Raw genomic sequence first — 19973 nt, 5'->3', positions numbered from 1 at the left:
TTTCTCTAAGCTCTGTTTTATTACAAAAATAAAAAGCTTTCATTCAACAAAATCTATGGACTAATACACAATTTATAAGCATTCAAGTAAATATATCCATTTAATACCTAAGTACCTACTGCTACATATGCGTTAGTATTCGTATATCAGTTAGTTAGCAGGTAGATTTTCGAAGGGTTAGTAGATACAAAAAACTGATAGCTTCGTTTTCCCAAACCCAGGTACATTTCAAGCAAGAGCATATTTTTAAGGCAGGTAGTGTTTTCTTTGTAGGACTAGGGAACTTTTTTGTCTAGGTAGGCTTGAAAAAAAAAAAATGAAAATATGTTCTGTTTCATCTGCGGTCAATTTATCGTTAAAAGGATGCGACGAGTGTTTTAAAATCCTTTGAAAGGTACATACTATATGTTCGGCCGGGGTGCGTCTGATCCTTGCGAGAGGTGGGCGCACCGGGTCGATCTCAGTGGGAATATGCGTGTGGAAATAGAGAAATAAGAAAGTATACGAGATTTCTCGTTATAATGGATGTAATTTATTATGTGAATATATATATAACCTGGGTACAATATTACCTGAATATATTCTTGAAAACAGTGGAGATCGTTGGCGGCAGATGCGTGCTGGTTGGCGGTTAGAATCCAAGAGGCCGGTTGTATAGCAAGCTACAACCGTTGACCCGCAAAATCCTCCGTTTTGGAGGGGAAAGGCACCCACACATCAACCCCGACATGCATATGCATGAGTGCTGACAAAAAACACACATACACGTACATGTACATGCATGCACATGCATGTGGCGGTGATGGTGTGGGTGGTTACAAATTAATTCGAGTATCGAGTATCGATTCGCAGGGTTGCATTGGGGGGATCGCAGACAGATGCGGAAAAAGTTAGGCATCCTGCCTAAACATGCCGGCCCCTTGCGATACGCAACATCGTTTTCCGCCAATGACCTCCGCTGAAACGAGAAAAATGAATATAAATGAATATAAGACTTACACACTAAACTTAATCTAGATGAGGAGTTCGTCTGACGACGCAAAATGGCCGGGAATCCCTTCCGACTTGCTTCGCATGCCACCTGAGCTAAGATTTGTAAAATTAGCGGTTATGAACAGTTAACAGTGAATATTTCTTGCCATTGAATTATACATAAATATAGAAATTCAGAATGTAATATGTGTATAGTCGATGGCCAGTAAGGCTGGACGAAGAGGCCGAGGTCTCCGTTCCAGAGTGGCACCATTTTTTGTTATTCTTTGGTTTTTTGTCGTTCCGGATGGAGAGGCCGAGGTCTCCATTCCAGATTTGCGGTTTTTTTTTTGTTGGTTGGACGAAGAGGCAGAGGTCTCCGTTCCAGACTCGAGGGTTTTGAGGTTTTTCTGGGCTGGACGAAGAGGCCGAGGTCTCCGTTCCAGCGTATAACCTGTCGTGTCGCTCTCAGGTCGACTGTGGCATTTTATGGATGTGCCAGGGCGAGTGGCCGTGAGGTTGGTTGGGTGAAACGGCGGTGTTTTATTACAAAACGTATGTTAAAAGAGATGAATTAAGTGCATATGCGAAGCATATTATTAAATACAATTCTTACCAAGCAGAGATGCGTTATTTACGTTCACCTGACATAAATTTGCCGATTGGCGATGCGTTCTCCGCGACGCGTTCTATCTGCGCGTACCATTATGCTAAATGTACCATGCAACTCTGTCGTGTATTTCTTGGTTAGCTGCCAGCTGGTATGGTGAATTTGTGGTGTGCGAGTATATATATACATATATGTATTTGCTTGCCCTTGAAAAAAACTAGGTCACTGGGGCAGTAGCACACTAGGCCGGTAGAAACAGTTGACTTTTTCCCATTTCGGGATTTTGTCGTGTCGGGATTCTTTTATTTCGGGACCCGGACTGTTTTTGTACCGAGCCCTTATAATGACTGTTTGTGATGTTTGTTGTTGAGAAACAACAAGTCCTGTCCCCCGCCAAAAAACAGGCAGTACCGACGGCAAAAAAAATCAAAAAAAAAATTTTTTTTTGGTTGTTTTTTTTTGTTTGTAAATGAGAGCAATTAATTTTTTAAGGAGGTGTTTGCCTTTATTTTTTGTGCGTAAGTATGTTTTGGGACTGCCCGGGTCAAAAAAGCCGATCCCGATTTTGTTCCTTTTGCGGGTTTTCGGTATCAGTGTGCGTCATTTGATTCAGCACTAATAGGATATGCCGAAACAAGTAGGCATACATACATACATATGTACATACGTTGGTTGCAAATATGCCAACCGCAAAAGACAAAACAAATGAACATTCATACACACCCGTGTATAGAATGTAAAATTCCGATGAACTGAAAGAAACGGTAAAAAAAATCTAATGATTTTTTTCGTTCTTTCAATTCTTTGACTACGGCGCTTGGAGTAAGATGCATGGCTACTGGAGGAGGCAAATAGTAAGTGAATTTTAAGATTTGTTCATTTGGTGTATTCTTTTATTTTAAGTTATTAATTAATTCTTTTTATTTTCAGGTGCCTGGTGATGGATGCAGGCGGTTGGCGTGATCCAGGGAATTATTGGTTTGGTGTGTCGTTCCCTTTTTTTATTTTCTAGGTTACCGGCATCGCAAAAGGGGTGCTCCAACTGCGGCGTCGGCCGCGCCGTCAGTTGTCACCTTGTTTGCAATGCCCATTTATGCATTTGTATTAATCAACTTTCTTTTCTTTTTCTTTGCAGGTTTTGCTATTTGTATAATATGCTGTGCACAAAACTTCATTTTAATCACTACCTCTTTGAAACGCTATACTGGCAATAAAAAATCGTGTGCAAACCAGAGCTAGTAGCGGTTAGTTCCCTTGAAGAAGCAGGGTTTCCTGTTTTACAAGGCATATTGCAACAAGACATATTGGAATTTATGCCTTATGTTTGTTGTTTTTCAAATGTTTTCGCTATTGTTAGAAATACGCGAGGGCAGCTGCACTATACCCGAGCCATACTGGGCACTTTTTCCTTGTTTGTTGGTGCCAGGTTTGTGGGATCAGCCAGGAAATGTTACGCCACTTGTACGTTTGATAACGGCGTTTATTAGGCCAGGTTCTTCGCAAATCTTAGAACTTGAACGCTGTCTTAGGCATTTTCCAAAAAATGATTGCCTCAAAATCGAATGATCATGAGGGTTTCTATCTTATGCAAAAGTTGCTCGCCTATTATCCCGCCGACCAATTACAACCTAATATGCGCCAGATATTTGCATTGCTCTTTCAACGCCTATCGTTATCAAAGACTACCAAATATGTACGTTGTATTATAGTATGCCTTTGTTACTTCGCCGCCAAAATGGGTGCACCAGCGTTGGTAGCATTAATCGATCAAACACAAGTATTAAAGGGGGAATGTTTCTCCATAAGACACCTCGGGACCAAGTTGACATTAAATATCCTGAGGAAATTTGCCAAAAAATGTCAACAAGTTGGAGAAATACATAAATTGCACCATCGCATAGCCGAATGCAAAAAATGTTACTAAATTCACGTCAGTCACAATTTCCGGCTTCATCTAAAGCTCTGGGTCAGGGTGGTAATGTTATGTTAATTTTTGACAGTACTCCGGAGTTGATTGTGCTACTGGACTTACCGAGAATTGCGCAGTCCAAAACAAATTTTAAACGGCTGAATTGTGTGCAGTATATATATTTTTTTTTGTATGAATCGGTTATAAAATTTGTGTTAAATGGCGGAATCCTTGCATAAAGGTTTCGAAACACTACGCATCATCTTCGATAATGTACTCAAAATGAAGAATGGCTTGGGGGAACGCCAGCGGACTGCTATTTGTTTTGATCAAAAAGGTCAATCAATCGCATGATTAAAGACAGCCTACGTTCTGAACGAGAAGATCTGCATCGTGAAAAGGTCCGAGTAGATAGTAATCGTTTGCATTTGCAGAATTTATTCCACGAACAATCAGCTGCACAGTGCAAAGAATTACTGAATACCACTCATCAAGTATTTAGGGAAATTGTACTAGAGACCGAGAAATTACCATCATTTGCACCATCCTTGCGTACGTTGTTGAAAGCTACGCGTCCACTAAAAGATGCACCACTAGTACCAATGGATAAGGAATGGAAAAAGCAATAGCTTGTGCAGCGTCATCCACTTGAAGTACGAATTACAATTGGTAATAACGCCAAAAGTATGGAGGAATCTATAGTAATGAAGCTACGTTATTTCAAGCGTTTAGGATTTGTAACGGCAGCTACAGTGGTAAGCTTAAGTGATGTTGAACAAAGTTTTGTTGATGCAGCGCTCACACAAGACGCATTGAAATATTTGTGTGACAACGATTTGGGTGATACGATACCCGTGCCTGGCGGTGAAGATGAGTTGAAACATATTAGCATGACACCAAAAGAATGTTTGGATCATTTAAGTACGAAGGAATATGGACGTCCCTATCGTTGGCTGCAGTCAATGTGTTGCATAGAAGTCGTTAATAACATCGATGACACATCGCTCACTGTTACAGCCGCGATGCAAGCTGAGTAACCAAAGTTACAAAAAATGATACCAGCACTCTGAAAATGCATACAACAATTGTGGAGCTCTCGCTTGAATTTGATTAAACAAATACGTGGACTGGTTCAAAAGCAAATTGATTTATACTTGAAGGAAGAATGTTTACCCACTACACGTTCTGCTTGCAGCCTTGTACAATGGACCTCACTTAGCTATGAGGAGTATATTGCATCTGCACCTAACGTCAATTTGGAGCTCGTCAATAGTACTCATCTTTTTTATCGCGCCATTGTTATACGTGGATCAGCTAAACTGGAATGTCATGTAAGTATAGGTAGTAACTTTCCTGCAGAGAGCCCGCTTTGGTCTATATGCATTTATGGGAATGGGCAGCATAATGGCATGAACAGTGCCGCTGTGAAAACAATGGAATTTTGGACGAATTCTTTAACTCAAAGCTTGTTGAAGCATCATTTGGCTTTGTTGGCGACACAACTTGTACGCGCTATGTACAGTTTGGATAGATTTTGGAAACAGAGGGCCCGCTCTACAATCCTGTGGAGTATCATCGTGAAAAGTATTATATAAAGGCATTTGCAATGCGTATACGCGCTAGGCCGTATCGTTATATTGAGGGCGGTGCTGTTAATACATTTAAGCAATAGTTTTTAAGAATTCTTTTACGTGCCATTTTTCATGAATTTATAAACACTGAAATATCTTTTACAGCAACCAAAAAAAACTCGGAAATCGAAGTGCTTAACTAGCCTGCAAAGTTTGACAGAGTTGGGTGTGGGAAATTTGCAAAAACAATATCCAGCGACGGGCCACACTATAATACGTACTGGAAATAATCTGCAACATCCAGTTATATTGAGGATCAGGAAAAAATCCGAGGTGACCTAAATATTGGGTTATGTAGTCTTTGCAGATCACCATTTCTTTTAACAGCTTCAAATACGATTTTGGCTGTAGACTATTCACTTTATGTGTCTACCGAAGGCTCCATGAATTCCTTGGAAAATTTTATTGCACATTTGGACACCAAACGCAAAAACAAAGTAAATGTTTTAGCTGGGAATATATACCGCGTGACTGTAATTAAGTTACTCATATACAATAAGAATGAAGGACTTGATACAATATTTATTAAATGAAAATGTGGTTTCTCAACCAACTTCATTAACAGGAGCTCATTGGTAGTATAATTTGTAGTCTAAAATATCGTCGGTGAAAGCTCCAGCCAACCCTTCTATGGTGGAAAACGTTTTATATGTGGTTTGAGCTTTCATAGATGATATAACGTATTTACATAAATGAAGATGTGCGATGGAAAACCTCATATTTCCTTTTCCATAAAACTAGGTGTCATTTACCTCAGTATAAAATACGTGACGCTTATGTGCATCCACAATTCATTGCGGACGTTATGACACGAATGAAGATGTATGAAAGCATGGATCAGGAAGTACCGAATTTATCTGGTGGTGGAACGAGATACAGATCCATTCACAAAAGGGATCTATGAATCAATGAACAAAAAAAAGAGGGGAGTTTAAGCTTTGAATTACTACTAATGTAGATGCCCATATAGTCCTATATGTTCGCATTTGTGTACGTACACACCCTTCATCTTCCACCTACCCTCAGCACGTAGGTGATTAAATTCTGAATTTCCCCAATTCCTTTCAACATATATATCTCCCAATACTTTTCGTATATTGAAATGCCACAAATTTTGGCGGCATCAGCAGCAGTACTAAGGTGGGAGGTATAAATATGGATTAGGGCAACTTTGATTCCAGAAAGTTTAGCATATTTAGTTTTGAGTTAATTAAATGCATATATGAAAGCAATAGGAAATTGTTGCGTGTGTGTGCCAAATGCTGGATAATGTTACCAGCACTTATGTTTTTGTTTGTTTTTAGTGACAATTTGCTTGAAGCTATTGCTAAAACGTATTGTAATACATAATCAATAGTACATATTTTCAGTTAACTTAATATTCGAAACAAATTACAACATACAAACTTATGTTGCTAGGTTCAAATTATTACCAATTACACAGCCCATTTGCATGCCCCTATATCAGTTTGTCATCAGTTTTCACCATTCGCTTGAGTAGTCAAGTGCTGTCCTAGAATATTCGAATTGACTTCATTCAAATTTCTAAAAGTATAAGGAATTTAACCCTGCTAATATCGGGGGCAGATGAGTTTTCTTATCCGCGGTAGGCTTGCGATGTGTCTCGTTTCGCGGTAACGAGTGCAGCTGTTTTCTGTGGCAGAGCGGTTCGCCCTTCTGCGGTAGGTTTTTCTGTTGTCCTCGTTATGGGATAGCGAGTGAATTTGGGTTTATTTTGAAAATTGTAAATACAATAGGCCGAAGGCCTTTGTATTCTTTGGCAGATAGCGGGTCTGCGTTAGGGCTTCTGGTGACCTCGCTTTTGAGAATTAAAAATAAGTGCTTGGTGGCAGATGGGGGATCTGCATTAGGGTTGTTATGGTATCCTCGTTATGGGAGAACGAGTGAGTGGGAAGATTTCTGGTGTCCTCGCTCGGGGTGAGCGAGTGAATTTGGGGATTTTCTTGAAAAAAGGAAAAAATAAGTGTTTTTGTGACAGATGGGGGAACTGCATTAGGGTTGTTGTTTGGCCTCGTTTCGGGGGAACGAGAGCCGGGTTTAATTTTTTTTTGAAAGTAGGGATATGGGGGAACGGAGGGATTGTTAGGAGGAGTTCGTCGCCTTCTCGAAATCCGTCTCTTCCGGTGGAAGAAGGATCAGTTTGACCAAAGGTCGTCTGACTTGACCCTTCTCTGTTTTGAGGTCGACTACACGTACTCGGTCATCTTCGCCGAGGTGTACGTTGACAACTCGACCTAACCTCCATTCTTTGGGAGATAAGTTGTCCTCTTTGAGGACAGCGAGATCTCCCACTTTTATATTCTGTCTGGGATGCTTCCACTTCACTCTTTTTTGAAGTTCGGATAAATATTCGGTTTTCCATCGCTTGCAGAAAGTGTGATGGAGGGCTTTGAGTTTCTGCCACCGCTTTATCATCGAGGTAGGGCTCTCACTAGCATCCGGCTCTGGCGGAGCCAGTAGATGGCTGCCAGTGAGGAAATGACCTGGGGTAAGCGGCTCAAGGTCCGTTGGGTCATTGGATGCCGGGCTGAGCGGCCGCGAGTTCAGGCATGCCTCGATGCGGCACAAGAGTGTATGAAATTCCTCGAATGTGAATTTGTGTGGTGAGGCTATCTTTTTGAAGTGGCTTTTGAAGCTTTTCACTCCAGCCTCCCACAGCCCTCCCATGTGGGGAGCGCCCGCAGGGATGAAATGCCAAGTGAGTGACTGGTGGCTGTACTTCGAGACAGCATTGTCTCGGGCTTGTGAAATGAAAGTTTTAAATTCCGTCCGTAGGGATCGTGAAGCTCCGACAAAGTTTGTACCGTTGTCGGAGTAGACGTTTTTGGGACATCCGCGTCTAGATATGAAACGGGCAAAAGCCGCAAGAAATGATGTTGTGCTGAGGTCAGTAGTGGCCTCTAGATGAATCGCTCGCGTGGAAAAACACACGAAAAGGCAGACATGGCCCTTGGATAGTCGACACCCTCTGCCGCGGTAACTTTTAATGTCGAAGGGTCCGGCGAAGTCGACTCCAGTATTCGTGAATGCACGGCGGAATGTCGTGCGTTCGCGAGGGAGAATACACATAAGTTGGGTCTGAGCACGCTTTCGGTGTACAGTGCAAACTTTGCAATTGTGAATTGTTGCCCTAATCATGGTTTTGATGTTAGTTATCCAGTATTGGGTGCGTATCAGACGTAACATGAGTTGGTTTTCCCCATGCAGACTTTGTTGATGAAACATTAGGACTGTCAGACGGGATAACCGGCAGTTGTATGGGGGGAGGATCGGGTGGCGTTCATCAAAACTAAGTCCTTTGACGCCCCGAGTCGCCCTCCTACCCGAATGATGCCATGTTGGTCTAGATACGGATTAAGTGAGAGTATTGCACTTTTCCCTGCAATTGGTTTTCCGGCCTTTAGATCACTATATTCGGAACTATAGTGTTGTTTCTGATAAATTTTAATGAGTTGGGTTACTGATTTGATCTCATCAGGAGAGATTAAAGGTGACTTGACCTGAAATGATTTTTTTGTTTTGGGGTGAGTTCTTCGGTAGAACCTCATAACGTATGAGAGCACCCGTAAAGCCCTAGGTAGGTCTGAAAAGCGTTGGAGAGCATCGGTAGTATTTACTGTTGTTGTTGCGCAGGTCTTCGCCCTCTTTTCCTCTACGGAGGTGATGTAGTCACGTTCTTGTGCTGGCCATTGGGACGTGTCTTCTTGCAGCCAAGAAGGTCCCTGCCACCACAACGAATTGTTGACCAATTCAGACGCAGGTAATCCTCTGCTACCCAAATCTGCTGGGTTAGATTCTGAGTTTACATGCAACCAGTCCTTATTTCCGACCATGTCGATGATCTTGGTGATCCGATGTGCGACGAAAGTGGACCAAGAACAGGGAGGTTTCCTTATCCATGCGAGGACGATAGTTGAATCCGTCCAAAGGTGCACTTTCACTGGTCCCAACTTGAGGTTCCTGAAAATTGATTCGGTCATTTCCGCTAACAGCACGGCTCCACAAAGCTCCAATCGTGGAAGAGAAAGAGTTTTCACTGGGGCTACTCGGGTTTTGGCTAGAAGTAATTTAATGACTGCTGCATAAGCCTTCTCGGATGCGTCACAAAATCCATGGATCTCGATGTCGGTTCCTGGAGAAAAGTTGACCCATCTAGGTATCCTGATTTTATCGATTTCATGGTATTGGTCGGTGAAGGTTTTCCATCGTTCTAGCGTACTGCTCGATACTGGTTCGTCCCAAGCGGTGCCTTCTAACCAAATACTCTGCATGAGTATTTTTGCCACAATGACCATTGGCGCAAGCCAGCCTAAAGGGTCGAAAAGTTTGGCTATAGCGGATAGGACTGCTCGTTTGGTGATGTTTTCGCCATTTTCCAGGGTTCCTGCGTTAAAATAAAATAAATCGGAGAGGGCATTCCATCGAATACCTAACGCTTTAACTGAACTGGTATCTTCGAATGCCAGGAAGTTTTCATTGAGCAGGTCTGCTTTGGGGATGTCCCTTAGAATGTCCTCTGAATTGGATGTCCATTTGCGAAGTGGAAAGCCCGCTGAGTGTAGGACTTGACGAATTTCATCTCTGGCTTTAATAGTCGATGTGATCGTATGTCCACCCGCTAACACGTCATCTACATACATGTTTTCTCGTAGTATGTTAGCCGCTGTAGGGTGTGAATTTGACACGTCGTCTGCCAGTTGTAGGAGCGTTCTTATCGCGAGATATGGAGCGCAATTCACTCCGAAGGTAACCGTCTTTAATTCGTAAAGACTAATAGGGTCATTCGGGGACGTGCGATGCACAATACGTTGAAATTTGGTGTGATTTTCGTTCACCCAAATTTGTCGATACATCTTTTCGATGTCGCTATTGAAGACGAAACGGTATAGTCTCCAACGTAAGATAAGGATCGGTAGATCGGCTTGTAGAACTGGGCCTGGGAGGAGAATATCGTTTAAGCTATTACCGTTGGCCGTAGTGCTCGAGGCGTTAAATACTACGCGTACCTTGGTGGTTGTACTTTCTGCTTTTACAACGGCGTGGTGGGGCAGGAAGTAATGATCCGAATCGTCGGATTGGATATTCTTTTTCAATTTTCTCATATGTCCGAGTGTTTCATATTCTGACAACACTCGAACATATTCTTTACCTAAATCTGGGTTTTTTATTAGCCGTCCCTCATTCCGGAAGAACTGAGAGCATGCGCGTTTCAGGGACGGTCCTAAATTAATGTTATTAGGGTAATCCTGCCTGAATGGTAATGATACGGTTTATCTTCCATCTTCATTCCGATTCGTTGTTTCCTTAAATAATTGTTCGCAGTACCTTTCCTCTTCATTCAATATTTTATTTTTGGGTAGATTTTCTACCTCCCAGAAAGCTTTTAATTGATTGTCTAACGCAACCTCGTTGTAAAAAGACATAATGCTCTTCGTTGGATTCGGTGATTCGATACGACCGGTTAGTATCCAACCGAACACTGTCTCTTGGGCTAAGAGTGTGTTTAGCACATTCTTCTTTATACCGCTCATTATAATTTGGGGATATATGTCTCCGCCAAGTATGAGGTCTACGTCTTCGTTGACGTAGAACCTCTTGTCTGCCAAAACCAAGTCTGGGAATGCCTGCATAGTTATTGCGTTGATATGGCAGGATGGAAGATTCCCAGTGAGTTTCGCTAGAACTAGTACGGGTGTAGTCAGGCTGAAGCAGGGATCCACTGGTGAACGTAATTCGATGTTGGATGCTTCTTTTACCTGAGCTGACACCGCATTTGTGATGCCTGAAACATGGGCATGCATTTTCCTCGCTGGCAAATTGATCCTGCGTTTCAGTCTTTCAGTTATAAAGGAACATTCAGACCCAGAATCAATTAATGCCCGCGCGGAGAAGTCGGTACCATTATGGTGAATGTGTACGCGAGCTGTTCGTAATAGCACACCTGTGCTGGAATTGGCATGGCAGGATTTAACATTCTGGTTCGTAGAAGAAGGTGGTTGTCCCGATTCCTGTCTTTTCCGTGCCTGTACCGAAGTTGATGGGGTATTATCCGCATCTTTGAACTGGTTGCGCACCGCCGGTTGCTGAAGTGTGTCCGCATGCAGGAGCGTGTGGTGACGAGAGTGGCATTTGGAACAGTTGTATGAACTGGTGCACCTCGTCACTGTGTGTCCTGGGGATAAACAATTCAGGCAGCCATTTGTGGATTTGACGAATTTAATCCTTTTTACCGGGTTTAAATCGCAAAAACGTGAACAGTTGCGTAATCTGTGCTCCGTAGATTTGCACATTTTACATATTGATTTTGTTGTTTGCTTGGTTACTTTTGTTTGAAAAGCACCAAGTCTTTTTGTAGGGGTTTCTGTCGACTGGCATTTGATTTTTGCACTTTAGAAGTGGCATTCCCTGTAAAACCAGACACGGTTTCAAGTGTCTGAAAACGATTTGACAAGAATTTGTCCATATCCTCCCACTTGGATATGTCCGTTTTGTGGTCGATGCTGTGCTCCCATAGAGCCAACGTGGTTTCAGGTAATTTTGTCGAACATAAATAGGTAATAATCGCATCCCAATTTGAAACATCGATCTGATGTGTTTTTAAAGATGCCAAGCAATTATTTATGTCGCGCTGTAAGGTTTTGATTGAGCTGCCGCACTCGCTATCTATCTTTTTTAGATTAAACAAAATTTGTAGTTGTGAGTTTACGAGAATCCGCTTATTCTCGTATCTCTCACATAGGTTTTTCCAGGCTGTTTCGAAGCCTTCATTTGTCAAGGGACATTTCTTGACGATGTCCTTTGCCTCACCTTGAGTTTTCTGATTGAGGTGGAACAACTTTTCTACCGGGCTTAGGCGACTGTTGTTTTTGTATATGGCCGTGAACAGGTCACGAAACGTTGGCCAAGATAGGTAGTCGCCCTTGAACACCTCAGTATCACAAGCTGGCAGGCGGATACTGTGTTCGCGCGCACGCTCTCCTTCAGGTCGAACCTGACTATCTCTTTCCTGTTTCAATTTGCCTTGAAGTTCAGCCATGTTCGACATGCATCGCAAGAATACGTCATATGCAGCTTTATGCTTGATCTTGACCGCTGCAATTTTCTTTGCGTCGAGCGTGTCAGAGCCAAGAAACTCCTCTAGGGCGTTCTCTGCTTTTTCCCACTTAGCTTGCAACTCTTTTTGCTGTATTGCAAGAGTGTGTACAGTGTGCAGAGCCGCATTGATATCATTAAAATCGGCCTCGAATTCGATTATTCGATTGGCCAATCTAATGTAAGAGTCCAGGTTCATGGTTGAAAAGTGGAAAGCGAATTAATCAAGGGATATAAAACTTGAAAACCTGAGCGAATCACCCAACCAACAACTATTAAATTACGCAGAATTGATTATTACTTTTAATTTGTTTATTTTTGTCTGACTTTGCAGATTATTTGTGCTGTAAAACAGGGAGCAGGGGGAAGCGACACCAATGTCTTTTGTGTAAATAAAGGGGGCCACTCGCCACTTCCAAGTTAGTTTGTATTGTATAATAAGTGCGCGCGCTGGTATGAACTCGACGAAAAGTGTAAAAACGTGTAATAAATCTTGTGCGAAAATTTATTAAGAGACTAGTGAAACTAAAGTGATGCAAAAAGAAAATTTAAATCGAATGGCGTGAAATTTTCTGTGAAAGTGAGGTTATGTGTACCTCTCCCTTGTGCTGTGTCCGGAGAGCCTTACCGCTGGTGGGGGGACAGGTCAGATAGTCACAAGGAATTAAAAACGTTAATGTTACGCGTTTGGGCTTCTCCTTCTTTTCGTCACAAATTTTTTTTTACACTTTTCGCACTTAATACCAAATCACTACGCGTGTGGCACTGAGAATATTTATTTTTTAGACTGTTTTATTTATTTATTTTTTTATATAACCAAAAAAATTATGGCAAGAAATATTGCACTTACTTTGTGGCTGTTTGCTGTTCTGGTGATTATGTGGCAAGTAGCTTGTGTGCTGCAGTGGCTTCCGCTGGCTGTCGCTTGCTCAGTGTTTTGCACGCTGGTATTAAATAATATACTTTTTGTGGTTGTGGCAAAAATTCTCCGGCTAATTTTTTATGTTAGGAATTCTGAAGTGTGTGCGGTCAGCTATGGTATCTTGTGATGTGGACTGTATTGTTAAGGTGCTGTTTCCAATTCCTGGTGAGATAGGACCAAATGTTCGGCCGGGGTGCGTCTGATCCTTGCGAGAGGTGGGCGCACCGGGTCGATATCAGTGGGAATATGCGTGTGGAAATAGAGAAATAAGAAAGTAGACGAGATTTCTCGTTATAATGGATGTAATTTATTATGTGAATATATATATAACCTGGGTACAATATTACCTGAATATATTCTTGAAAACTGTGGAGATCGTTGGCGGCAGATGCGTGCTGGTTGGCGGTTAGAATCCAAGAGGCCGGTTGTATAGCAAGCTACAACCGTTGACCCGCAAAATCCTCCGTTTTGGAGGGGAAAGGCACCCACACATCAACCCCGACATGCATATGCATGAGTGCTGACAAAAAACACACATACACGTACATGTACATACATGCACATGCATGTGGCGGTGATGGTGTGGGTGGTTACAAATTAATTCGAGTATCGAGTATCGATTCGCAGGGTTGCATTGGGGGGATCGCAGACAGATGCGGACAAAGTTAGGCATCCTGCCTAAACACTATAAGTATTTTGGAATTGAGCCTAAAAATCATGGACACCGAATACTGTGTGCACCACATGTCGAGTCGAATTGATTTTTTCGGAAATTTGCTCCCTTTTAATGCATAGCTGACTAATTTCTGAAACTATCTGTTTAGGCGACATATGAAATTTATTACACCAATAAATTGGAGGGAACCAACTTGCCATTCAACGGACTGCTATATTTGTACTACAAAAGTACTTTGGGTTGGAAAGTCAAGAAAAGTAACTTATGCGAGCGTATCTACAGTGTCATTACCAGGACTAAATTCAACGGAAGCTACATTGCCAGAATCAAATTTAACTCTAGTTCCGGCTCCACTTTCATTGTCAACAGCAGTATCTGAGTACGTGGCATCATGTTGTACTGGATTTCAAACGGAAAACGAAAGAAACTCTTTGTCACAAGCACAACTCAATGATTGGACAAGGGATTTGGAATTGTCAAAGGAAAAGGCCGAACTACGCACTTCTCTTATGCAACAATTTAAATTTGTTTCATCCGATGTTAAGGTAACATATTATAGAACTCGTCACGAACAATTTTCCAAGTACTATACGAAGGAGGACAGTGTTTGTTACTGCAAAGACATTGCTGGTCTATAAGGAGTGGCGATTGTTCATAGACGGCAATAAAATAAGTTTAAAGGCCTATTATTGCATATTGGCAACCAAAACCAATCTATCGCGACCTCGCACGCAGTAAATACGAGGGAAACGTATGAGATAATGCAAAAATTGCTCAAATTAATCAAATACGAAGAACATGATTGGAAAATATGTGCCGATCTTAAAGTCGTTGGAAGGCTATGTGGTCTACAAAGTGGATACACAAAATACTGTTGCTTTCTATGCAAATGGGATAGCCGAGCTCGTTCAGACCGCTACATCATAAAGGATCGGCCAGAACGAATCGAGTTTCAAGTTGGGGTGGATAACATAAAATACTCTCCACTTATAAAGAAGGAAAAAATAATTCTACCTCCGCTCCACATCAAGCTCGGCCTTATCAACAACTTTGTCAAGGCTTTGGACAAAGAAGGCGAAGCTTTTCATCATTTGAAGACAATCTTTCCAGAGATTTCAGAAGCAAAAATAAAGGAAGTGATTTTTGTGGGACCGCAAATAAGAAAAATGATGACCAATAACCATTTCAAAGAACTATTGTCACCAGTGGAGGCAGCAGCGTGGGATTCTTTTGAAAATGTCGTTACTTCTTTTTTACGCAAACACAAAAGTCCTAACTACGAGATGATAGTGAACGACTTAATCAAAAACTATGCGGAAATGGGTAAATAAAAAAACATATTTAAGACCGTTTTGTCAGTTAACTTTAAAACCTATCTGCCCGATAAACAAAAAATGTGTACGAAAATTTTTTAATTTACATGAAAATGTATAGCCCTAAATCTGAATTGATCGTCCAGTTCCGAACAAACAAGAACGAGAAAAATGTAAACAAAAAATTTGTTCTGAATTGAAAGATAAATCCAGCCTAAGAAAATTGTATACTAATGTGTCACTTATGTATTTATCTAATATACGTTTTTATTTTCTTTCAGGAGCAGTGGCTTATCCAGGGGGGGATTTAAGGGATAGATCCCCCCTTCGTCGCTCAACTTCTTATTTTACTTCGTAATTTATATTAAAATTACCAATTTTCCTTCTGATTTAGCAAAAAAATATAAGAGAAAATCTAAATCTCTATATAAGTACGTACGTGGGAAGGTAATATTAATGTTTAATTTTGTCATGGAGTATACAGTACTCATGAAATTCCATATCGTCGGTCCCAACGAAGACTATCTCAGTTCGCCTATTTGCGTCGAAGACTATCTCAGTTCTTTTTGATTTATGAAAAACTGACACCTTTCGCGTGTTTCCTTATTTTTTATTTTTTGTTTAATTTTACTTATTTTTGTATTATTTTACTTTATTTTATTTTTATTTAGTTTATCTTATTTTATTTATTTTTATTTATAAAATTAATTAAAGAAAAAATAAATAAAAACCTAAGAATTTAACACAAAAATAAGCAAAATAAAACAATTCAAAAATAAGTGAAATTAAATTAAATAATACAAAATTAGCAAAGAAGCGAAAGGTTTCAGTTTTTCATAAATCAAAACGAACTGAGATAGTCTTCATTGAACTAACGATATAATTACTTCAACAATTTTCAAATATTTTAAATCAAAAGTGCACGTGATTTTAGCAGAAAAAGATTATTGTATGTAAATACTGGTAATGAATTAAGATTCGTGATTTTTACTACATAACGATACCTCACTTTTCAAAAGTTACTAAGTATATCTGGCATCCTCATATTTTGAAACACAAGCCTGTAGCTGCTGTCAAATCTTGAAAAATTCAAATGTGATGTTTTCAGTTATCGCATATTAATAGAGCTGCTCATTAAAATAATCATAACGTGTGAAAGTGAGAAAAATAATTAAAAATGGATATTAGAAAGTGAAAAGTGTGCAAATGACGTAGGTATAGAAATCAAAAAGAAACGATTGAAATCTAATCAAGTTCCGCAAGATCTAGCTGATTATTTCAAGGCATCGGTCTTTTATCCATTTATTGACCATATGATAATGGAAATTAATACTCGATTCAATGAACATAAAACAATCTTCAAAGGATTTGCTTCTATTTTTTCGGCTAACCGTACTGATGTTAATGACGCGAACTTATGAAACTAGGTCTGTTTTATGAGCCGTACATTGAAAGTAAAAATATTGTAGCAGAAACCAATGTATGGAGGGCGTTTTTAAAGCGACAAAATCTTCCACCACAAACTGCGCTGGACGCATTTCAAAGCTGCGACAAAACGTCGTTTAATAACTTATTTCAATTGCTTGACATTTTTGCAACACTCCTCGTTTCCACGTCCACATCAGAGCGTAAATTTTCAACCCTTAAAAGATTAAAGACTTATCTTCGCAATTCTACGGGACAGGTATTTGAAATAATCAATACGTTGCTTTATATAGATTAATATCTTAGCTTTTTTTCATTTCCATGTAAGGAGCGGCTGAATGGTTTGACAATGTTGGCGATTCATCGCAATGTACCGATAACACCGGAAGAAATTATTGAGATATTGAGTGTTAAGGAGCGAAGATTAAATTTCGTTTTATAACAAACAGAATTAAATTTTTAAATAAAGCTTTTCATTTTAATTGAAATAAATGAACAATAACACAATTTAATTGAAATAATGCAAGTATTTCCCTTGAATGAACGATTTTGCATAAGTATATGCATGCATATATGTATATTATGGTAAGTATTGCTTATTTATAAAGAAGTACACACAGTAGTAAACATAGTTACTGTGTGTCTTAATTTCTATTTAACTTAAAATGAATTATTGCTCATCCCCGCAAAGTACAATTTTTTTTTATATTTTTACAAAAAAAAAAATTGAAAAATCTGTAATGATTGTTCGTTATCCTTGAACATGCAGGGCCTAGCAAAAAGTGTTGTATGCACAATTTATAGCAAATTTGATTACCTTTTAAAAGCTTCAAACCGTTTTGGAAGTGCTCAATTCGTTCTTGAGATTTATATGATTAAGTGGACCCAATTTTTTTTTTTTTTTGAAGAATGGTTATTCGTATACAAAAAACGTTACCGTAGAAATTAAAATAACCTTGATTTTAGAATCAGGGGCTGAAAATACATAGGAATTTCTTAATGGCATCTCTGGTGCATTTTGGCTGTAAACCAGTATAATTATTCCAAACAATTAGGATTAAAATTATATGGAATTAGTATGTACCTAAACAAAAATGCAATACTTAGAGATCAATTGTAAAGCAATCAGCGGTCTGCCTTTACAGTAGTATAAAGTATGAATGTTGGAGATTTCGAGTTCAATATTCAGCTCCCCAGAAGCTAGCTGATAAGAAGTGAAATTCGGAAACTTGTCCTAGTAACCATCGCTGTTTGTAAACTTTGCATTTTTTCTCTAATATCAATAACAAAAAAAAATTGTATAAAGCAATATGAGCATGTTCCGCTAATTAAATACAGATAATAATATTGATATAATAGTGGACAGCGGAAGTACTGCTAATAGAAACACTACTATAAAAATCCAATGTTACTAAGCTCTTCGCGCGCCTATAATTATTCCACACAATTAGAATTAAAATGCATATAGGCTATATTAAATGAGTAATATGTAGAGAACAGGCATACATAAGCGACATTTTCGATGAATATAAATTTAGAAATAGATCGGTAATCCTCACACAAAGTTTCAGTTTCTTGTTGTCTGCATTAGTTAGCTATTTCTACGAATCACTTATTTGCACTTTATATAACGTATACTTGAATATTTTATGAAATTAGAAGCTTCGAGCTATTAAAATTGGTCAGGAATTTCGAAAAGCTCCTTATCTGAATAATCGCTTTATATGGGATATCTACTATACATATGACCGATCTCTACGAGGTTTTATACCACCATATATAGTATATAATATGCCATCATTTGGTGAAATTTGAAGTTCGTAGCTGTTCAAATGGGGCAGAAATTACAAAAAGTTTCTTATCTGAAGAATCGATTGTATACGGCTAATATATAAAATTGTTTCAGACAGCAATGAATGCCTTATATGTAGGTAAGTATTTGGTGAAGTTTGAAACTTCTAGCTGTTAAAATGGGCCAGAAATTACGAAAAGCTTCTTATCTGAACAAGCGGTTTGTCCAGTTTGACCGATCTCCACGATTTATATAACTTTTATAATATTTATAACAGAATTTTTAAATTCATTAAACCCGCCTGGCCTACCATCTCATAAACTTATACTTAACAAGTAAGGAAGGCTAAGTTCGGGTGTAACCGAACATTACATACTCAGCTGAGAGCTTAGCTGCATTGGTTTCGTAGGGTTCCGTAGATGGTTTATAAGTGGTTTTTAAGTCCATATCACATACGGAAAATATCGACCAAATAGTAGACCAATGGTGACGTTTTTTGGAACGATGTTCCTTCGTCCTTTGTCAAATAAGGGAAAATCACCATGTAGGAAAATGAACCTTGGGTAACCCTGGAATGTGTTTGTATGACATGGGTATCAAATGAAAGGTATTAAAGAGTAGTTTAAACTGGAGTGGGCCTTAGTTCTATAGGTGGACGCCTTTTCGAGATATCCCCATAAAAGTGAGCCAGGGGTGACTATAATGTGATTGTACGATATGCGTATAAAATTAAAGGTGTTAATGAGGGTTTTAAAAGGGATTGACCAATAGTTCTATAGGTGAAGGCGCTTTCGAGATATCGACCAAAATGTGGACCAGGGTGACTAAAAACATCATCTGTCGGGTTCCGCTAATTTATTTATATATGTAATACCACGAACAGCATTCCTGCCATGATTCCAAGGGCTTTTGATTTCGCCCTGCAGAACTTTTTCATTTTTCTCTACCTAATATGGTAGGTGTCACACCCATTTTACAAAGTTTTTTCTAAAATTATATTTTGCGTAAAAAACCAATCCAATTACCATGTTGGAGGGTGGGGCTGTGTCTAGAAGTCCACGAAAGGGGGGAAAGCTTCTGACCGCCATTCACCTGGGAATGGCCAGAGCGATTCTTTTGCATGCGGTTCAAGCAGCTCACTACTGCCGGTCGCTTGCGGCCAAGTATCCACTGGGTAGCCGCTAAACGGATGTGAGCTAATGTGAGAAGGCGACAACCTGGCTAGGCCACTCTGACACAATCGGTTTAAGGGCTAGCCGGGGAGATCTCATCGGCAGTGTCTGTACACCTCTAGGTGCGGCTGCAAGCGGGCGTCTGTCTTGGAGCAAGCGGCTCGCTATATAAACGTGCCAAGTAATATTTTTACCCCCGCTGAGCGGGTTGTGCGCTGGGCTTGTGACCCGCCACGTAAAACCATACTCCAATGAAATATAACAACAAGCCTCGGATAAATACACTCTCTATTAATGACGACCATGGCAAACGTTTGAAGGACAATGAATTGAGGGCATGCACCTGGAACGTCCGCTCCCTGAATGGGATTGGTGCAGATGCCCGGCTGGTTGATGTCCTCGTGAAAGCAAAATCTGACATCACCGCCATCCAAGAAA

At 40.0% G+C, this 19973-nt stretch overlaps 1 protein-coding gene and 1 pseudogene across 2 annotated transcripts in view; both read left to right on the top strand.

Moving 5' to 3' along the window:
• Positions 1-19973, top strand: part of LOC137240152 (prolyl endopeptidase) — a 682234-nt gene that overhangs the window by 229203 nt on the left and 433058 nt on the right. The gene's annotated exons all lie outside the window — the stretch shown is intronic.
• Positions 3126-5283, top strand: LOC137239378 (THO complex subunit 5-like; annotated as a pseudogene).

This window comes from Eurosta solidaginis, chromosome 2, assembly GCF_040869045.1.
Source record: "Eurosta solidaginis isolate ZX-2024a chromosome 2, ASM4086904v1, whole genome shotgun sequence".
Taxonomy (NCBI): domain Eukaryota; kingdom Metazoa; phylum Arthropoda; class Insecta; order Diptera; family Tephritidae; genus Eurosta; species Eurosta solidaginis.
The sequence above is the reverse complement of the archived record's forward strand: the minus strand, read 5'-3'. Positions and strand labels throughout refer to the sequence as shown.